This window comes from Cryptomeria japonica, chromosome 7 (genome assembly GCF_030272615.1).
Source record: "Cryptomeria japonica chromosome 7, Sugi_1.0, whole genome shotgun sequence".
Lineage (NCBI taxonomy): Eukaryota > Viridiplantae > Streptophyta > Pinopsida > Cupressales > Cupressaceae > Cryptomeria > Cryptomeria japonica.
In genome coordinates this window covers 617,601,120-617,614,601 of record NC_081411.1, presented here as the reverse complement: position 1 = coordinate 617,614,601, position 13,482 = coordinate 617,601,120, and the positions used below count along the sequence as shown (strand labels likewise).

The 13,482-nt window shown below is 43.9% G+C and overlaps 1 protein-coding gene across 1 annotated transcript in view; it reads right to left on the bottom strand.

The window, feature by feature from the left end:
* The window catches only part of LOC131035853 (cytosolic endo-beta-N-acetylglucosaminidase 1), a 219,624-nt gene that overhangs the window by 139,483 nt on the left and 66,659 nt on the right, over window positions 1-13,482 (bottom strand). The window lies entirely within an intron of this gene.

Below are 13,482 nucleotides of genomic sequence, written 5' to 3'. Positions count from 1 at the left end.
GGTTTTAGTTTCGACCCATTAATGCTGTCCGGAACTTCCCGCCCATCCAGTGTCCACAACTTGATTAACCCGTTCTCAACCACTTCTCGAACTTTATACGGCCCTAGCCACCTTACCTTGAATTTGTCGAGTTCAATCTCATTGCGCCCATTGTACTTCAGCACTAGTTGTCCCGGGGTGAGCCTCATCTTCTTTAAGTGTTTGTCATGCCACATCTTCCTACGTTGTTGGGCTGCCTCGATGGCCCATTGAGCCATCATCTTTTCTCATCCAACTTGTTCAAGACGTATAACCTTTCTCTTAGGCTCTCCATATCCCTAAATCTGTTCTCAATGGCGATGCGAAGGCTTGTCACCATGAACTCCGTTGGTACAACAGCTTCCTACCCATACATGAGTTGAAATAGCGTCTGGCTTGTAGACACTTTGTAGGTGGCGTGATAGGCCCACAAAACAGAGGGTAACTTTTCCTCCCAATCTTCTCCCTCGACACTGCACGACTTATAGATCACTCCAACTAGAATCTTGTTAGTAGCCTCGACTTGGCCATTGGCTCGTGGCTAATAAGGGTTGGACAATGAGTGAAAGATTTTGAATTCAGTCGTGAGCAATTTGATGATGAGGTTCACAAGGTGTCCACCCCTATCACTGGTCAACTGGATGGGGATGTCGTATCGCGTAATTATCTATTCATAAATGAATTTTGCGGTACTCAAGGCCGAGTTGTCAGGCAAGGCCCAAACTCCTACCCATTTGGTTAAATACTTTGTAGCTACCACAATGTAGCGGCACCTCCTGGCACGGCTGGCCTTGAGTGACCCAATAAAATCTAGCCCCCAGGGCTCGAATAACTCTTGACCATGCGAGGGGTTAAGTTGCATGAAATCCCTCTTCAGCGGCTTCCCGGCTTTCTGACACGTGTCACAACCCACTACCCATTCTCTAGCATCATTATACAGTGTGGGCCACCATACACCTGCTAGCAGCACCTTCTGTGCGGTAGTGTCAGGTCCCATATGGCCTCCCTCGGGCCCCTGATGTGCCTCCCTCAAAACGCTTGGCACCTCTTCCTCCATAACACACCAACGCAACACCTGGTCGGGCCCCATTTTGTACAGCAATCCATTGATTAACTAGAATGTATGGTTTCTCAACATGAGTTTCCTTCGTTCCCCAGGTGGCATACCTTGCGGCAACACGGAGGTGGAGAGATATTCCCCAATAGCAGTATACCATGATGGTAGTACTGCGATCTGGAACAAGTGAGCATCTGGAAATTCATCATTAACCCCTCTGGCAGCTCCCCCAACCTTATCCTTGATAGTTGGTTAGCTATCACATGTCCTTTTTTGGGTCATACAATGATAGTGAATGTAAACTCCTGCAACAGGCGTAACCATCTGCTGATCCTTCCTTGAATAATTGGTTTATTGACCAGATACATAAGTACCTAGTGAATCACGTAAAACGTGAATGGCTTCGCAATGTCTGAATTTTTGCACGGTATATGCCATTCCTAGGGCCTCTCGCTCCGTTGTGCTGTAATTCTTTTCAGCCTTGGACAATAATCTACTCACAAAATAAATTGGATGGTCCAGTCCATGGTCACCCACCTGAGCTAATGTGGCACCAATTGCGAAATTGGAGGCATCCACATGGACATGAAACTCCTTGTCCCAATTGGGGTATGCAAGGATAGGGGCCGCCACCAGCCTAGTCTTCAACTCCTCAAAAGCTTCGCCTTCCGGGGTCCTCCCACGTTTACGGCTCACCCTTTCGAGTTAGTTTATCCAAGGGGTAGGATATCTTAGAAAAAATCTTTCTAGACCTTCTATAGTAACCAATGTGACTGTTGTCATTTTATGACACCCTTGCTCCATCAGTGAGAACCGATCAGAGATATGTTCTATGGACCACCACAGCCTCAGTTGATCAAGGAGAAAAGCAATGGAATTATGAAGTATGAAGTGTTGTCTTGTCAGAAGTTCCTTTCCTAAGCCTTCTTTTCCTTTCTTTCCAGGAACTCCGAAACCCTAAGGTTCTGAAGTTCCCTTCCTTGGTCTCTTGTTCTCTTGCCCCGAAACTCTAGAACCCCGAAGTTCCCAAGTTGCTAAGTCTTGCCAACTTCAGTGACCCAGGTCTTCGAAGTTCCTCGAACTACGGTGACCCAGGTCTCCGAAGTTCCGCCAACTTCGGTGACCCAGGTCTTCGAAGTTCCTAGGTCTTCTCTTCCTCAACCCCGAAACCCCCAGGTTCCCAAGTTCCTAAGTTCTTCAACCCTGAAACTCTGGAACCCTTTGGTTCCCAAACTCCCTAGTTTTTCAACCTCGGAACTCTGGAACCCTCAGGTTCCCAAGTTCCTAAGTTCTTCAACCCCGGAACTCCGGAACCCCCAAGTTCCTAGTTCCTCAACCTCGGAACTCCGAAACCCCCATGTTCCCAAGTTCCTTAGTCTTCAACCCCGAAACTCCGGAACCCCCAAGTTCCGAAGTTCCTTATTCCTCAACCCCAGAACTCTGAAACCCCCAGGTTCGCAAGTTCCTAAGTCTTCAACCCTGGAACTCCGGAACCCCCAGGTTCCCAAGTTCCTTAGTTTTCAACCCCGGAACTCCGGAACCCCCAGGTTCCCAAGTTCCTAAGTCTTCCCAACTTTGGTGACCCAAGTCTCTGAAGTCTTCCAAACTACTTCCGGATGGCGTGATCGACACTCAAGGCTTTAAATGCTTCGACGACTTTTGTGACTTGTGCACCCTCTTTTGTGGAGCCACAATGGTGTATGTAATGTTTTTGGCAGGATTTCCATCAAGGGAGGTACAGGGCCATGCTTGTTGCAATGACTTATGTCATGTCTGCATACTCTGACTTTGGAAGTTTAGTCAATCCACCTTCTCAGGATTGCCTTTTGTGGTATGGCTAGGTTGCTTGCATGTATAAGTCAAGCGCATGCACTTCCAGACTGACATGCAAGGGGTCATGATCACCCTTGTAACCTCTTTTCTATATAAAGGTTGTTAAGCCTCATTGTAAAGGGTTCTCTCCCTGCTGCCTTAAGCTTTCGTATGCTCTTTCTCTTCTTTTGAAGACGTGTAATTTATTTTGCATTTCTGCAATTGTAAGTTTGGCCTTTGGCCTTTGAATGAATTGAAATTACATTCTTGCCTTCCTTCAACTTATGCATGTTGTGTATGTGTCCTTACCTTCATCATAAGTGTATGTATTGTGGCTCTTTTCTCCATATATGTTGTGCTAACTTGTTTTCCTGAGTGTGACTTGTGGGAAACCTTCTCCCCTCTTGGCATTCAATGGATTCTAACCTTCATACATGTATTGGGATCACTCATCCAACTGAAGTTTGTGCATCTCCTGGGTGTTTCAGTTAATTATTTTTTGTCATTTCGGTAGGGAGAGGAACAATCTCTTCTTGGTGCATCACCTCCTTTTATTTCAAGCATTCTCTCTTCCCTTTACATCTACAATTTGTTAGGATAGGATTAGGAGTTAGTTTTGAAGTGTTGAGTCAGATCAACACCTGCACCTGGATTGAGAAGGAAGTCGGCCTTCTCCGGAGATTCAACCCCCTTGCGCAAGGTCCCACACTTCGGGGTTGTCTCCATGTTTCACAAGGTTGTTGAGTTGATAGCTCAGCAAGGATGTGAGCTTTTGTGATAACAGTGACCCAGGAAAGATTTTGCCCCTATGACATCTATGTGTGACTCTATCTCCACGATCACTCGAACCTTATCAAGGTCTTTCTTCAACCCCGCTTTACAAACAATGTGCCCAAGCAGTTTGCCTTGCAGCACCATAAATCTACACTTCTTATGTTTGAGTGCCAATCTTGCCCTCCGACATCTCTCCATGCATTCCTTTAGGGCTACTAGACGTGTGTCCTGCCCACTGTAAATCGACCAATCGTCGAGGAAAGTTTGAGGTTTCCCACGGACATCTTGTCAAAGATGTGCAGGATGATTCTTTGAAAAGTTGTCGGCACATTGCATAGACTGAATGGCATCCAGTTGTATGCATACACGTCGTCTTCCACCACGAAGGTGGTCTTGAGCTTGTCCTTGGAGATGGAAATCTAGTTATAACCAGAAAATCAATCCATGAAAGAACACATCTCGTGACCGACTACCTCTTCCAATATGCTATCCGTGAAAGGTATGGGGAAAGCATCCTTGATAGTGTGTAATGTCCCCTTCTTGATGACGTGCTTTCAGTGGTCCATTGGCCTATTCCCGAGACCCGTAGGCTATGTGGAATGAAGAATTAGGGTTTCAAACGTTGGTGAGGCGAGAACTTACTATTTTTAGTAAGTTAGGGGTTGGTTGTTTGGATGATGTTGTCCTACTGAGCTTTCCATGCTGTGTCACTGGGTGCGAAGATCATGCTTTTCGGAGCAGTAATTCATGACTTATTATTTTTAGTAAGTGGCAGTATGGAATATTTCTATTTTTGGCAGTGGACAGGGTCCTGGACCTGCAGCAGTTCTTTGGTCTTCTTTACTCCGCTTCATCCGGGTTTCTGCTAATGATCAGTATGGAAGTCATAAGTAATTTAATTAAATATTATTTCCTTGTCAAAGGTTTAATATTTAAATATTTGCAGTTACTGATTAATTGTTAAAGATGACTTAGGGAAAAATAAGTAATTGATATTCATGTGTTTTTTTCTAAGTCAAAGGGCGAAATTGTTGGTGGCAACTTAGGAGGATCAAACATCTTTTGTTTAATGTTTAAAATTGCAAAAATGACACCACCTAAGGAAAGTTTGAACTTGCCTAGGAAAGGGTAAGTAGGCGCCATGTTGGTGGGGAGACATAAGGCGAAATGAAAGTGAATTTGAAGGGAGTTTGGCGCCATTTGCATTTGCATTTGCATTTGGGAAGGTGCGAAGTTATAAATATGAGCCTTGGGCTCTCATTTTGGGCATCTTGAAAATTTGCATTGTTATGCTGTCGGATTGGCATCAGAACTTTGAAACTTCAGAGTGCGGCACCCTAGTGCTTTCTAGTTTCCTACTTGAAATATAGTACCTACCTGCGTGTTGTAATCTATGTTACTTTCATTGCATATCTCAGTCTTTTTGGTGTTTGGAGTGATTTTTGGAGTTGCTGGTTTCTCTGTGGCTGAAGCACGTTTTTTATTACACCTCTCTGCTTGAGTGTCTAGTCATTCTGGGTACTGGTTCAATCATCCTTCTTGCTGTTGGCGATTCATACTGTAAGTTTATGGCACTTTTCATTGAGTATTGAATTTAATAATGCAAATCGAAATTACCTGGCTAGGCGTGGGTTTTAGAGGGTGCATTGAGATGCGTGCCAATTAAATTGGGTTGTTTGGGTAGCTTACTTCAGGTTTGTCTTCATCGCTGCTGGTCTAGTGTTGGTTTAGGATTGATTTTGGGTGAATTGAGTGAGTAATGAGAGAGATATGAGTAATTTAGTGGGTTTACATGTTGCTGATTATGCATTTCCAGCCTGTTGTTTTTGATGTTGGAAGAGTTTCATGATCATTATCTTTTATGTTCAGCATTATTCTTTTACTCTCACTTTCCCTTTCATTGTAAGGTTAAGTAGTACTACTAACCCATTATGGGTTGTAATCTCTTATCCCACTAAAACGTGGAAGCGGTTGGCTTGCCGCCTACATCTGATAAATTGTAATTTAGTCCTCCCGCTGCACAAGCAGTCGAGTGATGATTGGTTGTAATGGTCCTCCCGCTGCATAAGCGGTCGAGTTGAGTATTTTTTAATTCAGTCCTCCTGCTGAAATATTGCGGTTGAGTGATTTGTGTCTGCTGTATGGTTCTCTTGGTTGGTTCACTGCCAAGTTTCTTGCTTTCCCATTGGGTAAGCGGAAGGGACTGGCTTGCCACCCAATATTGTATTTACTTTATCAGTCCAACAGATTTTTGATCTAATGATCCCCTCATCACCATATGCTCTCACCTTCCCACATTGGACACTTGGTGATCAGAAAGTGGAAGGGTTGCATTTTCAGCAAGCTTTGAGTTTATGTTTTTCTAACCTTAACGGGTTGTGTTGGTTGGTAATTCTTATTGCTCTTAAAAACAAAAAAAAATTATCCGGGATATTACATAGTGACTGCATTCAGGCACCAAAAATTGACACAAATCCGGATTTGATATTCCTCTTTCTTTAAGGAAATGACAATCGGAGACACCCATTCGCTGCACTGGACCCGGAAGATGATGCCAACTTCCAACATCTTCTCTATTTCCTCATTGACCCTTGTGACATAGTTTATGTTCATCCAGCACAGCGTCTTCCGCACCGGATGGGCTCTAGGTACCAATTGAATGCAATGTACACACATCTCGGGGGGCACTCCTTTCAGATCTTTATATGTCCAAGCGAAAACATCCTTATACTCCAAAAAGATTTTGAAAGTTGTTGCCTTCAACACAAGATCCCAATCATCCCCCACCAATATGTTTTTTGGGTCTTCCTCCTTTCTGAGGTTGGTCACCTTCAACTTGGACTCCTCATACTTAATAGGTTTGTGTTTCTCAAACTAATGTGTGGGAGCATCATCCATTCGGGCCTCCCCTCTTTGTATTCTCCGTACTCTAGTGGGCACACATCTTTCTCATCTGGCTCTTCTATCTGGAGCATGTTGCATTGGAACATCTCATAGTCCTCCACCATTCAATGGAAGAATCCATTCAATGAGCACATGTCATCCTCTGAGCAACCATCGAGTTCCAACACTCCTTCACTATTAGGTTTCATCGGCTCCTTCCCTTCATCCACACCCATCATCTCTTCCTTTGATTCAAACTCCTAGGAAGACGCCAGCTCCTCACTTACCATTTGTGTGCGTAGATCAATGACATACTTTCGCCCACCTTTCTCCATGTATAGGGTGTTCCTCTTCCAATTGTGATTTACTTTCGCTGTCACCAACCAGCCTCTCCCCAAGATGGCGTCATAGCCCTTCTTCTTAAGGGGGATTACCACAAAATCTAGTGAGAAGCATTGTGTGCCAATGGTCACTTGTTGGGCCATCAAGGTGTCGAGTGGCGTAATACCATGCTAGTTTGCTCCGACTAGATTGAATGTGGGTGGCCATAGTGTCGATTTTCCCAGCTTCTTCCATGTTTCCTCCGGCAACACGTTTACTCCAAATCCTCCGTCCACGATGGTATCCATAAGGATGGTCCCAAGGATGCCCATCTCTACCACCGCGAGGTGCCGATCACTATTGACGGCCAGCAGCATTGGGTAAGCCGAAGGGCTGACTGGGACTTCCAGTTGGTTTGAAGATGTGTAGGAAAATGTGTGGGTCATGTTCTGCACAGAGCTCGGGATGGCAGTCCTCAATTGTGGCATTGTTTCGAGAAGGTCCTGCACCTTTACTGGTACCTCCATCTACAAGAATTGCCTCATAATATTTTTCTCCACCTCCGTACGAGATGAGGTGCTCACCGCCTCCGTCGTTCTGTCATCATGCCTCGTTCAATCTCACCCTTTGCTTCCAGTGCTCTTTCTTTTTCTGTACGAGGGTTCAAGTAGGTGGCCTTCTTTTCTTGTGCCCGAGTAAGTGCCAACACCTCCTTTTCCTCACCAAGTTTCTCAATATTTAATAGATTCACTCCAGGCTTGGGTCAATTTGTGTCTTCGTGGTCGCCAGAACCACATGATCTGCACAAGTTCTGAGGGTTTTCCAGCCTTTTGGCAATCCCGAGAAAAATGCCCCCACTGGTTGCAAGCTCGGCATTGAATCATTGGTTGTCCTTTAGTGTCGTACTGCATCCGGCTCCGATTATTGTTGTTGTTATTGTTGCCTCTTCCTCCCCTTCGATTACCTCTGTAATCGTCGAATAATGTCGTGATGTTGGCTTGGGGTTGGAATGTGCCCGTGACAGTGGATGGTGACGGCTGCTCCTGGGTCAAGAGCACCTGATTCCCTCATGTCTTCATATTGTAGGGACACTCTTTGGTGGAGTGTCCGAACACTTGGCAAATTTCATAGAAGGCCTTTTTAGGACAGGTGCCTTTTGTATGACCTTCCTCCTTACACTCGGTGCACCACACTTCCTCATTCTTGCTCGTGCTTCCCTTCATACTTTTAAATTCTTTCATCATGCGGTGCATGTCCTTCTGGAGGGCTTGCACCTTCTTGCTAGATCCCTCATCGTTGCTACTTCCATCTGAGGATTCCTCGTCACCAGAGGACTTGTCTTTCTTCTTACTACGCGTCTTGCCTTCACTTTCCAGGTCCATGGAACGGTTATAGGCATCCTCATAGGACGTGGGTGGTACAATTTTCATTTTCTTCTTGAGGGACGATTTCAGACCCTCCACGAACCACCTTTTCTTTAATACATCCCCCAGCTGGTTGTCCATCTTTCCCAGCAGTTCCTTCAATCATCGGTTATGCGCTCTAACTGTCTCGTGTTTCCCTTGCTTCGTACTCAGGATTTTCGCCACGATTTCATTGTCGTCCTTTAGGAGTCGAAACTCCGTCTCGAAGGCTTTATGTAATTCGTCCCAAGTTCCTATCTTCGTTTTATCAGTATCGGAGTACCAGTCGATGGCTACCCCTCGTAGGATGGCAGGGAACTGCACCACCCATTCAGCCTTATCAGTCACTCCATTGGCCGACCAAATCGTTTCACATGTACAACAATGCCATACAGGGTCTTCCTTCCCATCTCCAGTGAATTTAGGCAACTTCCGCCTATTTGCCATTACGCTCCTCGGCTGCGGCCCAGTATGCCCTCTAGAACTCAACCCTCCAGAAACTGGTCCTCCAGAAGGTACTCCACCGAGATTTGGTACGTTGGGTCCCACCAAGCTACTCTGACTACCAGGGTATGATGAGCCTAAACCGAACAGATTGCTTCTACTACTATGCCCTTGTGTCCTCCCGACACCTTCAGTCGCACCGGTATCCTCCCCCTCTCTATTCTCGGTCTCAGTATCCTCTTCTCTCCTGGTCTCGGCACCTCTAAATGGCGTGTACAGCTCTACCGTACTCCAATCGCCAATCTCTTCCAACATGAGGGAAAGGTCGCCCAACCGCTTTCTAGTGGTTTCTATTAACAAAGAAACTTGGCCTTTACCACTCAAGCCAGCATTGCCATTCCCGCTTTATTCTTTAGCAAGTTTCTTCAGCCATCTTCGGCATTCGGCTTGTTGCTGCAATCTTAGTGCCCTCACTGCTGCCTCGTGCTCGTCTTCTTCTTGTCCCTTTGACACACGATTTATGTCCTTATTCAACGTCACGGACATCAATTCCTTCGTTCCGTGGGATTGAAGGTTTGTCGGCGGCTTTCATCACGTTCTTCCCCCTCACGCCAACTCCTCTCTTCGAACTGTTGTAAAATTTGTTGCCGCCGGTTCTCACGGTATGTTTCCTCTCAACAGTTTTCAAGGGCAAGGAAAGCTTGTGCCAATAGGTTGGGCAGGTTGTTCATCAACTAGTTCACTGAGGGGCTCACTCCGAGGGAAGTCCACACAGCACTCTCAGGAATGTCTTCTTGAGCTGCTTCCCTTCGTACGTGAGTTTCAATGGACACTTGCAGTATGCACCTAAAGTCTGTTGTCAATGCCCTTTCCCCTTCAAACAATTCTTCAGGTTCTTCTTCCTCTGGGCTGCTCATCCCTTCATTCAATGGTTGGCCCATTATCGTTGTGCCATGTAGTATAATCCCGTCATTCTGAAGTTTAACTCGGCAACGGCGCCAAATGTTTTCCCTCTGGGCAAACAGTTTAATGCATGCAAACAGAATACATAACGAAGAATAGTAATGCCATAGATTTCAAATAAACACAGTCATAATATATTAAGTCACACAATGTATATCAATTGCTAGCCAACAGAAAAGATACCATTCCATTCATAATCATAATAATGGCACGTTACATCACATGGTATATAAAGGTATCGAGGGGGTGCGACGGTTGTCCCTCGCACCCATAACTACCTACCCTCGGTTACATCACTAAACAAAGTACTTCCTAATTACTTAATCACTTATTATTCCCATACATACAATATGTCCCCAACAATTGTAAAAAAAATTCTTGTCCTTCCGAAATGAAGAAAGCTTGGACTGAAATTTGGCCCTAGGGGCAGCCAACTCCATACTTCTTAATTTCTTGATGGCTTCAACTAAGGTAGGCGGATCAAATGCTTTGACCCATCCTTTCAAGGGCTCTTCAAGACCTTTTGTGAAAAGAACAACTAGCCTCTTCTCTGAAATGCTCTTGACCATAACTAAGAGATTTTGGAATTCAGTTATGTAATTATCCAAGGAGCCTTGTTGTTTGAGTTGAGCAAGCTCCCTAAACTTCACCTCCAGATCCTTAGAATCAAACCTCTCAATCAGCTTGTTGGTGAATTCAGCATAGGTGGGTATCAAGTTATAACCAAGGGTGACCAACCCATGGTACCACCATTCGTGAGCAACTCCATCCAAGTGCAAGGTGGCGAACTTGATGGCTTCTTCTTCGGGCATAGGCCTCAAGGACAAATGCGCCCACGCTCTAGCTGTACTTTTACTGCTTCCATCAAAATGCGCTAGAGTAACCTTCCCAAGAGCTTGTTGATAATCTCTTGGAGAGGAGTATCGATTATCATACCTTCCTTCCCTCCTCTTCTTCTGATTCATGCACTGGTCAAGAGAAAAGACATTTCGAATCTCTTGGGGAAGTGATGCATACTCCACAAAACTAGCCCAGATCTCATCACCCACAGGGACTTCGACTTCAGGAGGTGGTGTTTCCCTTGGAAGGAAAACTGGTTGCAAAGGTCTTGTGACTGATCCAACAAGCATTCCACTATTGTTGCTACTATTGTTGTTGCCATTCCCATTACCACCAGAGTTGTTGGAAGTGTTGGCATTATTTCCACTAGTATTTTGATTCTGGTCTTGACTATGTCCTCTAGCATTGTGTCTAAAAGTGGCTATCATCGAGGACATCATGTCCATCATAGTATCAAATTTTTTCTCCATTTTATCCACAACCACAATTGCATCATTATGACCGAACATTCTTTCTCCCATTGATTCCATTGAATCAACTTCCTTATCTCTGTTTCTCAAAACCTTTGAAAAAGTTTCCTCGACTGGCACCAATGGCATCTGATACTGCTGCCTTCTTTGTTCCCCGGTTGTAGTATCTGATATCTCTATCACTCATGGAACCCTTCTATCACATAGGTTGGCAGGAAGAGTCGCTCTGATACCACTGTAATATCCCCAACAAAAAAATTTTTAATTTTCAACAAGATTAGAAGCACAACAACACCGTTAGGGTTAGAGAAATGAAATCCAAACCAACTAGAAAGAACCCTACACCTTTTCATCACCAAGAGCCCAAACTGACAGGGTGAGAGCATACGGTAGCAGGGGATCCTTAGATGAAAACTGTTGAAAGTACTAATTACAATAATGGGCAGCAAGCCAACCCCTTTCACTTTCCCACAGGAACAAAAAACTAGAAAGCTTGGTGGTAAACCAGACAAGGAGAACAAGAGCAAAACAAAGCACAAATCACTCTATCACAATATTTCAGAGGGAGGACTGAACACTTACAACAAAGCTCAGCTCAACCGCTTATGCAGCAGGAGGACCATTACAAACAAAATATCACTCTACCGCTTATGCAACAGGAGGACAAAATTACAAATATCAAATGTAGGCAGCAAGTCAGCCTCTTCCACTTTTCAGCGGGGTATGCTTTACAATCCAAAAGTGGTTGATAGTACTACTATTCAACCTTACAAAATAGAGAGGAGAGATTAGAATAGAAGAATAATGCTGATCAAAATTAAAAACTACTATCAAAACCAACTCAAGCATAAACAACTACTGCTATTCTTATTTCTGACACTTAACAATGCGCAGACCAACCACTACCGGAAAAACCAAAATGCTCATAACTCATTCTAATCTACTCAGAATCACACCAGATTAAAAGCAAATGAACAATGCAACTTACACGAACATTATAGAACTTCAAACCTGCAACTTAAGTCCAAAGATCAGCAACACACATCCCAAGGCAGCTATGGAAAGGAGCGCTAAAGATGAATAGTTCAATCAGCAATAGAAAATTCAATTCAATGAAGCAACATCTCCCCTTTTGAGGATCATCGCCTATAGGAAGAACTTCAGAGCCAATACCCATGAAGAAATGCATAGCCGGCAAGAAGGTACGATCAGAATATGATTTCAGCCACTATATGCTCGGCACACACCCAAAACACAACAGCAATCAGAAAACTGAAACTGTAGCAGAAAACTCCATCACTTTGAAGCTCAATTTACTCCTCTAGATGAGAAATAGGCTCTCTCATAGCTAGACGCTATCTCTCAAGCACGAAACTGGTACAAGCTAGGAAGCACGCAACTTCGAAGCAAAGGTCTAGCACAATTTTGGCAGCACTTCATTATGAAAATGTTCAAGATACCAAATGAGAGACTGAGCCCTCATATTTATAGATTTTGAGACCCCAAATTCACCTCCAAATGGCATCCAAATTACAACTTCTACATTTGCATTTCATTTCCCACTCCCTCGTGTGTTTGGCATCCAACTCCTAGGCAAAAGTTCGAACTTTTCGTTGATGTAAGACTTACAACTTAAAAACATAATAAACTTCATGAAAACGCCTCCTTTTTTCACGCCACTGACTTAGGGAAAATATAATATTTTTTAGGTGCAAAGTATGTTTCCATAAGTCGTCCAAAACACATTAAATATTAACTTTAGCATAAAGTAATAATATTTAATAAATCACTGAAAATCAAATACTAATTATGCCAAATTGAACTGATGGATTGAAGTGCTGAAAACCATCAAACTGAGCTGGGTCAGAACTCACAACTGAACTATTATAAATAAAACTGCCTAAAATGACACACTAAAAATATTAAGTCCTGAAATCAACTCCAAAAAGACTATTCTTCAAACCCTTTAGCCCAGCTCGAGAAACCCAGAAAAACCCAGTAATCATGACAACCGACAACCACTTACTAAAAATAGTAAGTTCTGCAAACTCCCCTAAACTGATTGCATGTCATACCACTATGAAGCTTACAGAAAACCCAGAAGGAAACTTGGATTCATTCTGCCAAACTCCAACTGCTTCACACTACCTAATTTTGCCAAAAATAGCCTGCGGGCTTCCTAAATAGGCTATTCATCACCAGGAATGATCACTAGCTGGAAGGGGACATTACAGATAGACTCGAAGGATACCATAGAGCAACTCAAGGAAGACTCTGAAGAGCTATAAGGGTTGTAAATACTCACAATCTATATCGTAGACAGAAATTGACCCTAAACACTTAATTGAGCTGTGTCAAAGAACATAATAAAACTGTTGGTAACAAAAGAATATAATAAGCATCTCAATATAAAATCATAAACTTGATATTTTTCAGCAACCAATAAGTCCAAACAATGCCCGTTGTCATTCACAATCAATGCCACCTAATACATGGA